Raw genomic sequence first — 14,794 nt, forward strand, 5'->3', positions numbered from 1 at the left:
AAAGACCACCAGCCCAGTGAAGAATGCAAAATAAAACTTATAGAAAAGAGGGTCTATTTGTGAAATATATTAAATATATGCAGATGCTAGCTTCCTAATATTACAGGAATCGACTTAATACAGGTAGCCATTTTTAATGCTGTAGACAAGTGGTTCTCAACCTTCCTAACGCTGGGACCCTTTACTACAGTTCCTCATGTTGTGGAGACCCCTAGCCATAAAATTATTTTTGTTGCTGCTTCTTAACTGTAAATTTGCTACTGCTATGTATTGTAATGTAAATATCTGATATGTGATCTCTGTGAAAGAGTTGGTTGACCCCCAACGGGGTCATGACTCACATGTTGGGTAATAAGGAAATCAGGAGTGCACAAACATGTTATTGGCCCTCTCACACATCGCTAGTGGGATAATAACTCTGTATAACTTTATGAAAGGTTATTTATATAGAGAGGCTGAAATGCTCACAGTGTCACAGTAAGAGCAGAGGTTGGGAAGCGATGCAAACACTCGTCAACAGGATTGGTGAGCTAAAGTAGGGCACCTATACAATGAAGTATGATAGAGTCATAAAATGACAAGACTCATTGAAATAGCACCAAGATATTTTATTAAGTCAAACAAACAAACAAACCAGGGTACAGAAAATGAAGTAACAAAAGAGTGGAGTATTTCTTTTTCTTTCTTTTCTTTTCTTTTTTTTTTTTTGAAGTTGAAAAGTAGTATAATTTTAGCATCTAAGAGAGTAAAACAAACAGCTAATGCATCCATCAGGAGCCCATCAACTGTGAACACACACAAGGTTTCAGAGCTTCACAAAAGGTTCTGAGATAACTGTGGGCTTCACTGTGGAATGAGCACTATTATTTATTGTAGCCTGTAGGAGCCCCCAGACAGGTACAGACAGCCACATCTGCTTTCCTTCAGAGGACAGGCACACTATAGTTGTCGTGTAAGTCAGCAACATTGTCACTGGAGACACGGATCCAGCCATCCTCCCTTCCGTGGTAGAGGTTGACTGAACCTCCAGAGTAGGCATCTCTGTAGGTGGCTTGGTAGATGGCTCGGTGGGCCAGATCATGAGTAGCCTCTATCCATGACTCCATAAGCATTTATAGAGCCAGAACCCACCGAGAAGGCATTTCCAGAGATCCGGGTCCCCTCACTGTCTACATAGTACAGGCTGGGGCCTCTCTTATCCCAGCCACAGATCGTGGTGCCCATGGACAGCATCATGCTTTTGTACTGATACACCATGTTAGCAAGAAGCTTGGAGGCTGTGGCGACAGAGATGCGTTCCTTATTTCTAAGCTCATAGATTCAACATTGCCGAGCCAACAACAACTCCCAGAAGCTGCAGTCGGCTGCACCCCCACCCATAGTGTCCAGACGGTAGGGGTTGATCTCTATCACTTTCTTCACCGCCTGGGAGGCAATGTAAGCACCTGCTGTGGCCCGGGAATCAGCTGCAACAAGGACTCCGTGGCGAAACTTGAAAGCCAGGATGATGGTTCCATGAAGCATTTCGATCCTTGGCTCCTCTGGGACACCCCAGCTGGGAGCATCCAGGTTCAACCCATCACCAGGACTCCCCAGACCCAGGTCCAGCAAATTTGCACCACCTCCGAGTCCAAAAAACCTGCATGGGCCGCTATAACAGGCTAGCCAGCGGCATCTCTAGTAAGAGCAACAGGAAGTAAGAGTGGAGTATTTCTATATGCCAACTATTCAAAGAACTATATGGCCAAGGGGTTGATACTATTTAGCACCTTGTTGGAGAGAAATTTGGTGTCTGGATGTAGGATATCAGAGTGGGATCTGTGTGTTCCCCCCACCCCCCAGAAATGCATTGCTAATCCAAGTCAGTCAACAATTTTTTAAATGATAGAAATGTTTTGACACATTCTGTCCAAAAAGATCCAAATTCATCCTCTCTCAGCCCTTACTTGCCCTTTTCTGCCTGTTTTATTGTTGATTTTAGTGGCTACATTTCTTCTTCAGGCTGCATGTCTTCTTGCTTCTAATCCTGTTTTCCCTTTTCACCATTCTATAGGCGTGCAGTAGCAACCCTTCCATCTTCATGTGGCCACCCAGATCTCTTCCGTGTGTCAGGTTGGAGGTGTTCACCCTTTACTCCCTGACCCAGCACCTCATCCCTAGGAGGACAAAAGGGTCATAGCTGACAGTTCAGCAGGTGGCTTGTTATCTATTGGTGGGGTATGAGCAGGCATCAGCAACCTATGACATGCATGTTGACAATGGTGTCCGATGTCATTTTAGGAGCTAGAATTGTGAGGAAGTGTGACACATATATGGAGCAGCAAGAATTGATGAGTTGGCTTCAAATCTTTACAACTTACTGGGCATGCAATTTAGGTAAGTTTTGCTAGTGTAGCACCCCTATAAGGTGGTGGGTATAATAATAGATGTGTCATAGTTTCCTCTTGTGGAACTAGATATGGAGTTGGGCACATGGCCACTGACATTTCCTGGTCATCCTTGCTGCTGTGTGTTGGCAAAGGAGAGCAGACGTCTTGTTTGTGTCACATTTGGCTCTGGGACATGAGACCCTTCCATGGTCCTTGCTTTGACGATGAGTTAGGTTTGAAAGCAGCACCTGACCATGGAGATGAGAACAAGATCACTGGTCTAACACAGAAATCCCTGGTAAGCAGCGGGGTCGAAATGACCAGAAAGAGCAGAGTGACATGCCCCGAGCATCCACCCTCAGGTCCACGAAAGAAGAAGGAAGTCTGAACTTGTGTGATTATGATTGGGTGTCACTGTTGTGGTTGTCCAGTCTTACCAGAGCCCAGAGGGCTTGGGTGATAAAGTATTACTGTGATTTAGATGCGATTTGCTGCCTCAGGGTGTGTGTGATGGGAGCTTAGTTTTCAGTGTGGTGATGAGGTGGAGACTTCTGGAAGGTTACTAGGTCAATGAAGCCTGTATCCTCGGAAGAGACTAATTGTTCTCATGGAATCGCATGTGTCTCTTTAGCTTCCTGTTTCCCCATGTGATCTCTGCCTCATGCTTATGACACTGTGATGCCATCTGTCATGGGGATTCCCCAGAGCCGAGCCAATGCTAGAACTAAGCATTCCATTGAACTTCCCAAGCAACGAGCTTTATAAGCTGCCTAGCCTCAGGTATGCTGTTACAGTAACAGAAAATGGACTTGCTGTATGCCAACTTTACTATCATTGGTAAACAATTGTAATAGGGGGAAGGGTTGCTTGTTCATCCTGGCCACCCAGCCATGAAATAACCACGTAGAAAACCATATTATATGCAATACTGTTTGGCCAATGGCTTAAGTGTATTTCTGGCTAAACTCTTATCTTAAACTAACCTGTCCCAACCAGAGGAACACAAACAGGAGTACGAACCTTGAAGGGAGAGGAATGAAAGGGGCAAGAGACATCAGAAATGGACAGCAAGTCTGTGCTCTGATCAAGCTGCCAACTTTATTTTTTTCTCAGGAGCATTCTATAGCAAAAAGGCAGGGGGGAGAGCAGGATGCTGGAATGTCAGGTCTGGACACATCCCTAGCTGATTGGAAGAGATAAGGGATGCTGAGGGTCTGTAAATGTTTACAGGGGGAATTGCTAATTACTTCTGAGTCCTGAGGCCTGCTAAGTCTGCTGGCATTCTTAACTCACAGGGGGAGATAAGGGTCTGGAACTTGCTCTACAGATGTGAATATCTTACTTAATTTGTGGCTAAGTCTCTGTATGCCACCACGTGGCTGCGGCTTAGCAGCAAACATTCCCAGAGTCTGTCTTAGGCAAGAGATCCATGGCTTCTCCTAACTCCACCTTCCTCCCCCTGTGATATAGGTCAAGCCTTTATGTATTAACCAATAAAATCAACACATAGACAGAAGGACCTCCCATATCAAACAATATTGCTTTTAGCTCCCATGTAAGAGAAAATTTAAGGATCAAGAGTAAAACTCTAGAATCACTTGATTCAATGTTCAGTGACATCTTCAAAGAATCTGTTTCTCCTTATCCCTTTGCTTTGTTTTTCATGAAATTAGCTTCAACCTAGAGCTTCTTCAACCCTAAAGGTGAAAAAATGGCTTGCCACACCTTCCAGGAGGGTGAGGGAGACTTACTTCCATTATCCCCAGAAGACTGATTGGTCTATTTTGTGATCATTGCTTCCTGTAATTATGATCAGAAAAAAGGCTAATACTGAGCAGCTTTAACGCAAGGCATTTATCCTGACCCTTGCACAAAAATCAGTGTAGCTCTCACAGATTGTGTATGTGGGGGAGGCTGTGGTGTTTTAATAAAAATATCAGGAAGGCATACCCTTTCCAGGGGACTAGGGGATTGTTTGAAGGATTAAACAGAATGAAATAACATAAACAGACTCTGCAAAATGCTGGTAAGTAGCAGGTAGTGATCGTCGCTCACTTGTTCTTCCTTGTTGGATTTAGTCAGTGAGCTGTGTTATGGCTCTAGAGACATCTCCTCTCAATGTCTCAAGGCCATGTCTTTGCAGGATGAGTAAAACAGGATTGAGATGTGAATACAGAAGTCACCTCTCAATTCAAGATTCCTCTCACCCACAGCAGTTGTTCATGTGTGTGGCCCTTACACTCAGCTTCCAGGAGACTGGATGAAAGAAGGCTGACCCCAGTTTTCCAAAATCTTACTTCCTTAGTCATAGAGCTCGATGGGCCATTCACTCCTTAGTTATTCCAAGTTTAGTGGTCCAGAAGGGGTTGCCTGCAAAGGATTTCATGTTTCCTAGGTGGCTTCTCACATGATGTTTGTGGTCAAGAGATGAATTAGGGGTAGCCCACTGGCGTTGCTGACTCCTTTCACTTGCTAGAAGCTGTAGCAACCAATGAAAAAGCTTCGCACTTGAGCCTGAGCCCTCATGTTACTGTCATTATGATCTTACATAGATGATTTTATTCTTATACATGTACTTGTGAATGTATGGCACATTTATGTGTTTATGTGTATGTGTGAATATGTGCACTCATGATGTGAGAGGTGATGTATGTTGTGAATATGTTTTATTGCCATTGGTTAATAAAGAAACTGCTTTCAGCCAATGGCTTAACAGAGTGAAGCCAAGCTAAAAGAGATATATAGAGAGAGTAGGCAGAGTCAAAGAGCCATGTACCTGCCAGAGGAGAAATACACTAGCTGCCAGCTGGAATATTGCCAGTAGGCCATGAACCTCGTGGCAAAATATAAAACAATAGATATGGGTTAATTTAAGATGTAAGAGCTAGCCAATAAGAAGCTAGAGCTAATAGGCCAAGCAGTGATTTAAATAATATAGTTTCTGTGTGTTTATTGCAGGATTGTGTGGGGCAGAGCCTCTTCCAACAGATTGGCACACCAAAGTGGGCTGACTACAGCCACATAAAACCTGAGAATCTAGATACAAAAAACCCCAAAGTTTAGCCACATTTTCTTTTAATGGCTGGCAGTGTGCTGCAGCTCCCTTAAGAAAGGTCTTTCTTAAGATCTCCTGAGTAAACTGGGAGCATGGAAACTATGGAAGAGGGCTGAAGAGGAAGGGAGAGGCAGGGAGGAAAGCAAGAAAAAAATGTATAGCTCAATAAAAATCAATAAAAAAAAAAGAAGGAAGAAAAAGAAAAGAAAAAAAGAGAGGTCTTCCTGATTCTGCAGTAGCAAGGTTTTGAATTGGCTGCTTTCTGGGGTGAGCTGCCACCAAACTCTGACTCTTTCAGTAGGTCTGGTTATGAAGCATTTAAATGGGGTTTGTGAGTATAGTGCTACAACTTGCTTAATGGCAATATAGACCCGTTGTGTGCCTGAAAATGGGGCAATGTACATGGCTCTCAGAAACAGTGAATATGTCTCTACCATGTTAGACTGGGTGGAACCAAAAGGGAGTGCCATGGAGTTGGTCCTAGCCATACCTACTTAGCATTAAAAAAAAAAAGAAAAGGTGCTTCTGGTCAGAAAATAATTACAGATACACAATAAAGACAGATTCAGATGAAAAGACCTCTAAGTGGGTCACAGTGTTAAATAAATGTATGTAGGCTTGGGAGAAAGAAGAAAAAGAGTATAGAGAATTATAAAAAGAAATACATTGTTTTAAAAAAATAAAACAAAGTCTTTAAAGAAACAGAGTACAATAATAGATTAAAGAAAGTAAAGAAAAATAAGCCATGTAAAGATGGAATATACACAGAGTGTTTAGATTATGTATATTATTGTGTTTTCTTTGAATTTTTGACTGCAGAGAGATATTTGATCCTGGGGCTTGCTAAGATAAACCAACATAAAGGTATCTTGACTTCAAAATTTGGGTCTAAGGATCTGTTGCTTTGTAAAAGAGGTTTTTCTTTTGTTTCCACAGAGGATGAGAACCTGTGGGTTGCCTCCAGACTAATGTGGTTTGATGGACCAAGACACCCCAAAAGGTCACTGTGAACACCCTCAAAATTACTTTGCCCAACAAAAAGCAGAAAGCAGTTTAGAGAGAACTATATCCAAATTCTCAAATATTGTTTATAAATGTTTGTTTACATTTAAATGGGGATATGGTATAGAGATCAATACTTTGCATTGGTATGGATCTTGGTCTATTGATACAAATTTTAGGTCAATTTGGTTATACATATATTTCTGCTCTTGATTAAGGTATTGTGTTTGTTCAGTTCATTTAAAAATGTAATGTATAATTAAGAAATACAGGTTAATACATAGTCATCTATAATAGTCAAGCTTGTAGTCATGTTAGTTAGGCTTTCTAGATATATAAAGATATATTTCAGTTAAATAGGTATTCTTCAAATCTTTCAAAGACTAACAGACTATGTCATTTAAAATGTTTTAAGAACTTAGGACTTTTCATGACAGTGAGACACATCTGCTCCTGGCAACACCAATGTGCTTCAAGAGGAAGATAGGCATTCAAGAGTCTACTTATGGAGTTTCTTAGCCATTTGGGCAAGACACTGCTCTTGCCTGGACTACTTGATGTTATACTGTATGAACTGGACATGTAGGACTCACAGAAAAATGACTGCTGATCTTGCCTAAAGGTGAGACCATCCTTTGGGGTTCCTGCTCATAAAAGAGTCTGCTAGACATTCTGTATGACACAGAAGAAAGCAACTAATGAACTTTGTCATTACAAGGCAGAACAGATCTTCAAATTTCCTGCTTCATGGAAAAGTCTGCCAGATACTATGAGCCTGTAGGCTGAAGATGGATACCCCAATGATACAGAAGAGCTCTGGGTGACTGTCCAGACAGTGGGATGTCTTTGTCATTTCTAGAGTTTTGAAAGTTGCTTCCAATGCACTTCCTGTTTACTTAGGTAATATATCCTTCTGAAGTCTTTGATGGAGTTGAAGACTAGATAGTTTTAATTATAGTTTTCCTTAGTTATGATAAAAGACAAAGTAGATATAAATATTTTAACTATAATTCTTGCTTTATATTTTGTTGTTTGATATAATTATAATTCTTGATTTATATAATTCTGTTTTGTTATATGTAATTTTACTGTATTAAAGTTAAAACTGTCCTTTTTATTTAGACAGAAAAGGGGAGATGATGCATGCTGTGAATATGTTTTAGTGTCATTGGTTAATAAAGAAGCTGCTTTTGGCCGATGGCTTAACAGAGTAAAGCCAAGCTGAAAGAGTTATATAGAGAGAGTAGGCAGAGCCAAAGAGATGCCATGTAGTTGCCAGAGGAGAAAGACATGAACCTCCAGCTGGAACCTTGCTGGTAGGCCACGAGCCTCATGCTAATATATAAAATAATAAAAATAGGTTAATTTAAGGTGTAAGAGCTAGCCAATAAGAAGCTAAAACTAATAGGCTAAGGAGTGATTTAAATAATATAGTTTCGGTGTGTTTATTGTGGGACCAGGTGGGACAGAAGCCTCCACCAACATACACAGATGTCCACATGTGTACATGAGTATGGAGGCCAGGGGTCAGCATCAGGTGTTTCCCTTTATGACTTAACACCTTACTTTTTGAGACAAGGTCTCTCCCTGAGTCCAGAGAACACTGATTGGCTAGTCTGGATAGCTAGGGAGCCATGGGGACCCACCTGTCGGTATTGCGGCCCCTTCCCCATTACTAGACTTCTTGACCCGTGCAGCCATTCCTAGCTTTCTATGTAGGTGCGGGATGTCTGAACTCCTGTCCTCACACTTACATTGGCAGGTATTTTATCACTGTCTTCCCAGCCCCAGGAATTTAATTGTTTATGCGTCAAGTTTTTCATCTGTAAATTAGGTCTTGAGTCTGCTACCAAGTGTTTATGGATCTTGTGAATGTCAAGGATATGACATCCTTGAGAGTGCTTTGGAAATGGAAAATAAGTCTTAAGTAAAAGGGCTTAGCCAACAGAAGACTACAAGTGGATTGAGTTTCTCTGCATTTAACTTGGGGTGTATGAGACAAAACTGACCAGGAGCGAAGAGACATATCTAGCTTTTATAAGCAATTGTATACTGATTGCCCATGCTCACTAGTTACTGGTACTTTAAGGTAGCTAATTCGATCCTTTTAATTAGTCTATAAAAGTTATGGTGCTGGCTTTCTAAATGAAGAAGCTGAGCAGGAGAATGGTTAAGCAGCTGGACCTGTGCCATGCACTGGAGAAGCGACTGGCCAGGATTTGACCGTCATATCCATTCACCCTCAAGGCAATGGAGATAGAAGAGCAGGAGATTATTCAGTAAAATAGTGACCACCCAGTTTGGAGCGGCTCATAAGTCAAGGAAACCTTCATCCAGGAGCTTGTAATCTCTCTTTCATTTGCCTAGCCATCCTTATAATCCACACATTCACGGGGAGCCTCCCGCTTAACAGGAGCTATGCTCGATGTAGAATAAAACAACAAATAAAGCCAAGTCCCCGAAGGGCTCAGGAAATAACTGTACGGCAGAGTGGCTTGTCAGACATCTCGTTTATCCTCAGCTCAGTCCTGTTAGAAAAATTGCTCCTATTGCCTGGCCGCTATTAAGGTTTTAAACATTATTGTTCTGCAGAAACGATCTGCTTACACAGCTTCCTGCCGGAGAATGGCACAGGTCCATAATAGCCAAAGATCGTCTACCCAATGATTTCATTTCAGTGCAGCCACACAGCGGCTCTGAAATGGCAATAATTGCCAATTGCTCTTGTTGTCTATGGAGACAGTGGGGCTTTAAGAGGCCGTTCAGTAAGAGTGCAGACGAACTAATTTTTAATTTTCTCTGAATAACTCTCAAAGTGAACATCAAATTCAGAACAATTCCGAAAGCCAAAGGTGGGGTGCCTTCTTAAGCGGTCTGTGTGTGTGTTTAGGCAATGAGTGTCTTGAGACCTAGAATGAAATCAGCCACTGACATGATGCTTGCATCTGAATTTAAGCAAAGCGATACTTCTTCACCTTGCCAAGAATTGTGGGAATAACTATCTGAACATCACACTCTTCTGTACCAACGCTGTTTGATCTCAGCTTTTCCCGGGGGATGGGGGATGATGGCACACGCTTTGTTAAGAACCTGCTAAAGATCAGACAAACTGTCTGCTTTGTTCATTTAACACAAGCCAAGACCTTCCGAGTGAAGCTGCAAAGCGCCTCTCTCTCTCCTCACATACACATTCATCAACTGTTTTCAAAGGCACTGCTCTGTATCAGGTGTGTTCCGAGGGCTGAGATACAGCAATGAGCAAACATGCAAATGTTGCTGACCCATGGTTATTGCGGGCATTCATGCACACATGTGTGTGCATGCGTGTGCTGCCTAGTGCTGTTAATCTTGGCAGATTCTAGAATCACCTTGGGACACGGGCTTTTGGGTATCCCTGTGAGAGGCTGTCTTCTCAGGATAATTAGTGTAGGAAGACCCATCTTAATTGCAGGTAGGACCATTCCCGGGACAGGGGACCCCGGACTGTATGAAGTGGAAAAGGCATTGGGAGCATTAACATGCCCCCATTCGCGGCTCTCTTTCCCGTGAAAATGGATGCAATGTTACCAGCTTCTTCTAGAGTTTGCTATGACTTCCTCATCATAAAGGTCTGTACCTTGAACGGTGGGGGCAAAATAAACATGTTTTTGTCAGGGTGTTTTTTTCACAGCAACAGGAAAGGGACCAAGCCAGGTGGGGATGGAACTAAACTAACAATCATAGCATGCAATAGTTTAGAGATGGTGCTGGGGTGGGGGCGGGGAGTAATGGGAATAGAGGGTGAGTGTATGCTGGTACACATTTGATTATGGGATAGTTTTTGGGCTAGGAATGTGGGGTGGCTTAACTAATGTCTCTGCTTCAAGTTTTCTCAGGAAGTCTCATTTGATGTGGAAGAGTTGGCAGGATCCAGGTCGTGGCTGGCTGATGGGCAAAGAGAACTCAGTGCCTTGCTGACTGTTGTCTGGGTGGCTTCCACCATCGCTAGCCATGCTGATCTCTATATGGTCACGTGGTGTGCTAGTTGGTGTTCCTCAGAGTCAGAAAGCAAGGAAGAAAATGAAAGAATGTACTTAGGATGGAAAACAGGATTTTTGGAACCTCTTTGCAAAGTAGCGCACCATCATGGTTGTCTCATTTACTAGAAGCAACCCCCTCCATCTCATATTCATGATGGTGTGAGAACCACATGAGAACCACGAGGGAGGGGCTGTTGGGGATCATCTGAGATGGAATCCTGCTAGAATCAGTAAGCTCTTTAATGAGATGACATTTGACCAGATGCCTAAAAGGAAAAAGGAAGTATGAATGTGGCTGCCTAAGAGAAGAGTGTGTGTGGTCAAGGACGCAGCCCGTTCAATGACTCTTGGGATACCAGCCCGAGAGTTGGTCAGAGGCAGCACTGGAGGAGGCTGGGTGCATGCAAGTCAGTGTGGGCAATTTGAATGTTTTACTTTCAGTGAGATGTGAGGGCTTTGGGGTGGGGGTTGTTAGTAGAAGCATGGCCAGACTTGGCTTTTGCTTTTAGAGGAGAATGGTGGAGGAGTGCAAGTTAGCAGAAGTGGGAGTCTCTTGCAGCAACCCATCTGAGGGATGATAAGAAAAGGTCATAGCTGGAGTAAAGAGGAGTGGGTAGATTCTGGAAATACTTCCTCCAACAGTTAACAAGATGTGTCACGGTTTCTTTGTGGATCCTACAGATACCGATAAGTCAGCGGTGATCCTTGGGCTTTGGTCTTGGCAAGTAGAACAGCACAGCTGCCCTTTGCTAGACTGGGAGACCCTGCCGAGAAGACACGAATGAGAGCTTTTATGTGGGAGTCTTCCTAATGGACGTTGTTGGCCATGAAGGTCTCCCAAGCCTCCTGCCCCCTGGAGATGGTGGGACTGTTCTCTTCTGCCTGCTTCGGTGGCAGGTCAGCTGGGTGTCCCTGGAGCACAGACCTCTGTTTAGGAGGATCTGGAGACTGCTTCTTTCCAGCTCCTGGTTTCAGTTCTTGGAACAAAAGATCAGTAGAGTGTGGGAGGAATAGAAACATCAGAAATGGAAGCCTGCTGTCCCTGCATAATGTGGAAGACAGACCTCACAGGCTTAGGGGCGGCTGCCCCCTCTCTTTTCTTTCATGTCTCTCATAATATGTATAGATGGATGCCTATGTCTTCTCTGCTGAAATAGCTAAGACATCACCCTCTGGAGTTTTACTGGACCTTGTAACCTCTGGGATCCTGATGTCAAGGGAGGTTCTCTCTGCTTAGGGACTTTGCTGTGAACACGGAGTAGGATCTAATCTCATTAACAAAGTTACCAATTCCTATCTTCCCTGTATGAAGCCTGGCTACTACTTTCTCCCTAGTATATGTAAGTGACAAGAGAAATTGGCCGAGCTTTTCTTGATGGACTAACAATGATGGCTGTTTGCCAAGGGTGGTCAACAAGAGTGAACCAAAGCTATATCCAATCACATACCAGTTGTGGCTGAGGAATGTAAAAGATGGAAGAGGCTGATGACATTGTGAAAATGTTGCCTTGTGTACGGCTAAATACAAGTTCTCCAAAATGACTGCAATGGGCCAAAGCTCTATTTGTAACCAGATAATGAGTGAACACAAACAAACACAAGCTAGAAAACCCCACAAACCCAGAAGTTCCCAGACAAACATTAGCAATAGATCACCATCCTAAAATTGTATCCAAGAAAAACAATGTAAATGAGAGAAAGGCTGAAGGGTTTCTTTGTGTGCAGTGAAGACAGAAAGCACCAGAAGTTCCAGAAGGTATGAGGACAGAAGCAAATGCAGGCTGCCCCACAAAGATGTCTTCATGAGAGCTGCAAGCGGCCAGCTGAGCAGCCCCACTGAACTATCCACATTGGGTGTGAGCACTGGGGGACCAAACATGTAGGCAATGGATGGTAACGTCACGTGGGAGTCCCTGGCAGACAGGTGCGCATCATTGTCTAGAGAAGGTGTGGGTGTTGACTGAAAGTCACTCTGTAATTCACCATTTTTCTATAACTTTGGGACACTTTTTCTCCTGAAACACCTATTCCATCCTTTGGGAAAATTTCTAGAACAATCTGTGATCTCTGAGCTTGATCTTATTATACCATTTAACAGTATTTGGTAGATTGCTGTGGGACAATGGTCTTTTGTCCTGTCACTTATATTATTTTAATAAAATGCTGATTGGCCAGTAGCCAGGCAGGAAGTATAGGTGGGGTGACCAGGCAGGAAGTAGAGGCGGGGCAACCAGAACAGGAGAATTCTGTGAAGAGGAAAGGGTCATTCTGCAGTTGTCACCTAGATACATAGGAAGCAAGATGCGAACATCTCACTGATGAAAGGTACCAAGCCACATGGCTAACACAGACAAGGATTATGGGTTAAGATGTAGAAATTAGTTAATAAGAAGCCTGAGCTAATAGGCCAACCAGTTTATAATTAATGTAGACCTCTGTGTAATTCTTTGGGTCTGAACAGCTGCGGGACTGGGTGGGACAGAAACCTCTGCCAATGGTAGATAGTTTGCACATGCGCGCGCGCACACACACACACACACACACACACACACACACACGTTTCAAAGAACAGCAACAATGAGCTCTTACCTTATGGGCCAGGTTGTCCTTGAACTCATGATTCTCGTACTTCACTGTCTTAAGTACTGGGATTATAGGTGACCGTTTCAAGCTTTAGTTTGCAATATGAACTGCATGTTTGCTTTATGTTTTCCATAGTTTAGCTCTGAACTCTCTTACAAAGGTGTATGTATTAAAGACTCAGTTCTCAGCCTGGTGGTTTTGGTACATGGTGGGATCTTTAGGAGAGTTTTTCAAGTTGATGTGAGTGTGTACTTGAAGGGGATTGTGGGAATCCAGAACCCCACCTCTCTTTCTCTTTGTCTGTCTCAGAGGGTCTTGCTACGTGGCCCAGGCTGGCCCGAGAACTCTCATTCTTCCTGCCTGAGTTTCCTCAGTGCTACCAGTGCCATGCTCAGCTTTTCTCTTTCTCCTGTTTACTAGTGGCTGAGATTTCTGCCATGTGCTCCTGCCATGATGCTCTGCTACCCCGTAGGCTAAGGAGCAACAAGGCTAATCTGTCATGGACTGGGACATCCAAAACTATGAACCAAGACAAACCTTCTCTCTTTGTAAGTTAATCATCTTGGTCTTTGTTATGGTGAAGGGATGCTGACCAAGTGCCAGTTGGATGCAAAATGCAAATCCGTGCAAACAATACACCATTTAACATTACATGGGTACCTAACAACCACAGGAAGGCAGGGCTAAGATGCTGGTTCTAACCAATGGAAAATTCTGAGATCTGGGAGTGATTTCTTTGCTTGATAATTACTCAGTGTATGTTTATATCAAATGAGTTCAACTGGTTTCTTTTAATAAGATAAGTGGTTAAAAACCACCACCTTGGACAAGCTATGGCACAGAGGGTAAAGTGCAAGACTACTGAGTTCTGTTTCCAGAACCTTCGATGGAAAGGGAGTCTGACCCCTTACTGTGTCTTCTGATCTACACAGATGTGCCATGGCACACTCCCTCCAATCTCTCTCTCTCTGTGTCAAACACACACACACACACACACACACACACACACGCACGCACACACACACATGCACACATGCACACACACATGCCCACACGGACGTGGGCACACGTGCACAAACACTGCTCTCAAATAACACAGTAGACATAAGTTGATTTGCTCTTGAGGGCAGCTCTTAAATATAAAAGGCATAGGCAAAATCCAGGCACTATTGGCTAAATGTATGTTGCCTTTTTTGTTCTCCCCAAACCTCATTTTTGAAGCTTCTGACCTCTGTAGTCCAGCACTTTCTCTAGATTCTGCACCTACCCAACACCTGATGCTTACTTCCCTCACCTTTGCACCAGTTTTCAAGCCAGTGAGGGCGCCCCAGTCAAAGCATAGGAACATCGTTTTCTTCTCTGACCCTGCCCTGGCACTAATCTCATATTTACCATATTTTCCAGGATACCAGTGGCTAGCCTTTGGTTAACTTCTCTGTGTATCTCCCAGGCCCAGCGTTTCCTTCATTTCCCAGGGACAATACCACAAGGTGGGGATGAGATAGGGGGCGAGGAGCTTAAAGCAACCCTTCCTGCTTCTCAGGAAGATCCCTTACTCAGCTTGCTGATGCCCACAGGGGTGTGGAAAGCAGCTGCCTTTCCCATCAAGTCACACCTCAGTTTGGAAGTCTTCCTGGTAGTGTCCTAGCTTCTTGTGTATTTTTCCATCTCATGCGAACTTTTTTTGGGGGGTGGGGGTTGCAAGTAAATTCTTTGCCTGTAACTAACTAAAAAATAGCTGCAGGAAGCCCACATTGCACACTAGC

General features: G+C 43.4%; 1 pseudogene; it reads right to left on the minus strand.

The window, feature by feature from the left end:
• Positions 1–923: 923 nt before the first annotated feature.
• On the minus strand, positions 924–14,376 carry LOC101986292 (annotated as a pseudogene).
• Between the last annotated feature and the right edge of the window lie 418 nt (positions 14,377–14,794).

Source organism: Microtus ochrogaster, chromosome 24, assembly GCF_000317375.1.
Source record: "Microtus ochrogaster isolate Prairie Vole_2 chromosome 24, MicOch1.0, whole genome shotgun sequence".
Lineage (NCBI taxonomy): Eukaryota > Metazoa > Chordata > Mammalia > Rodentia > Cricetidae > Microtus > Microtus ochrogaster.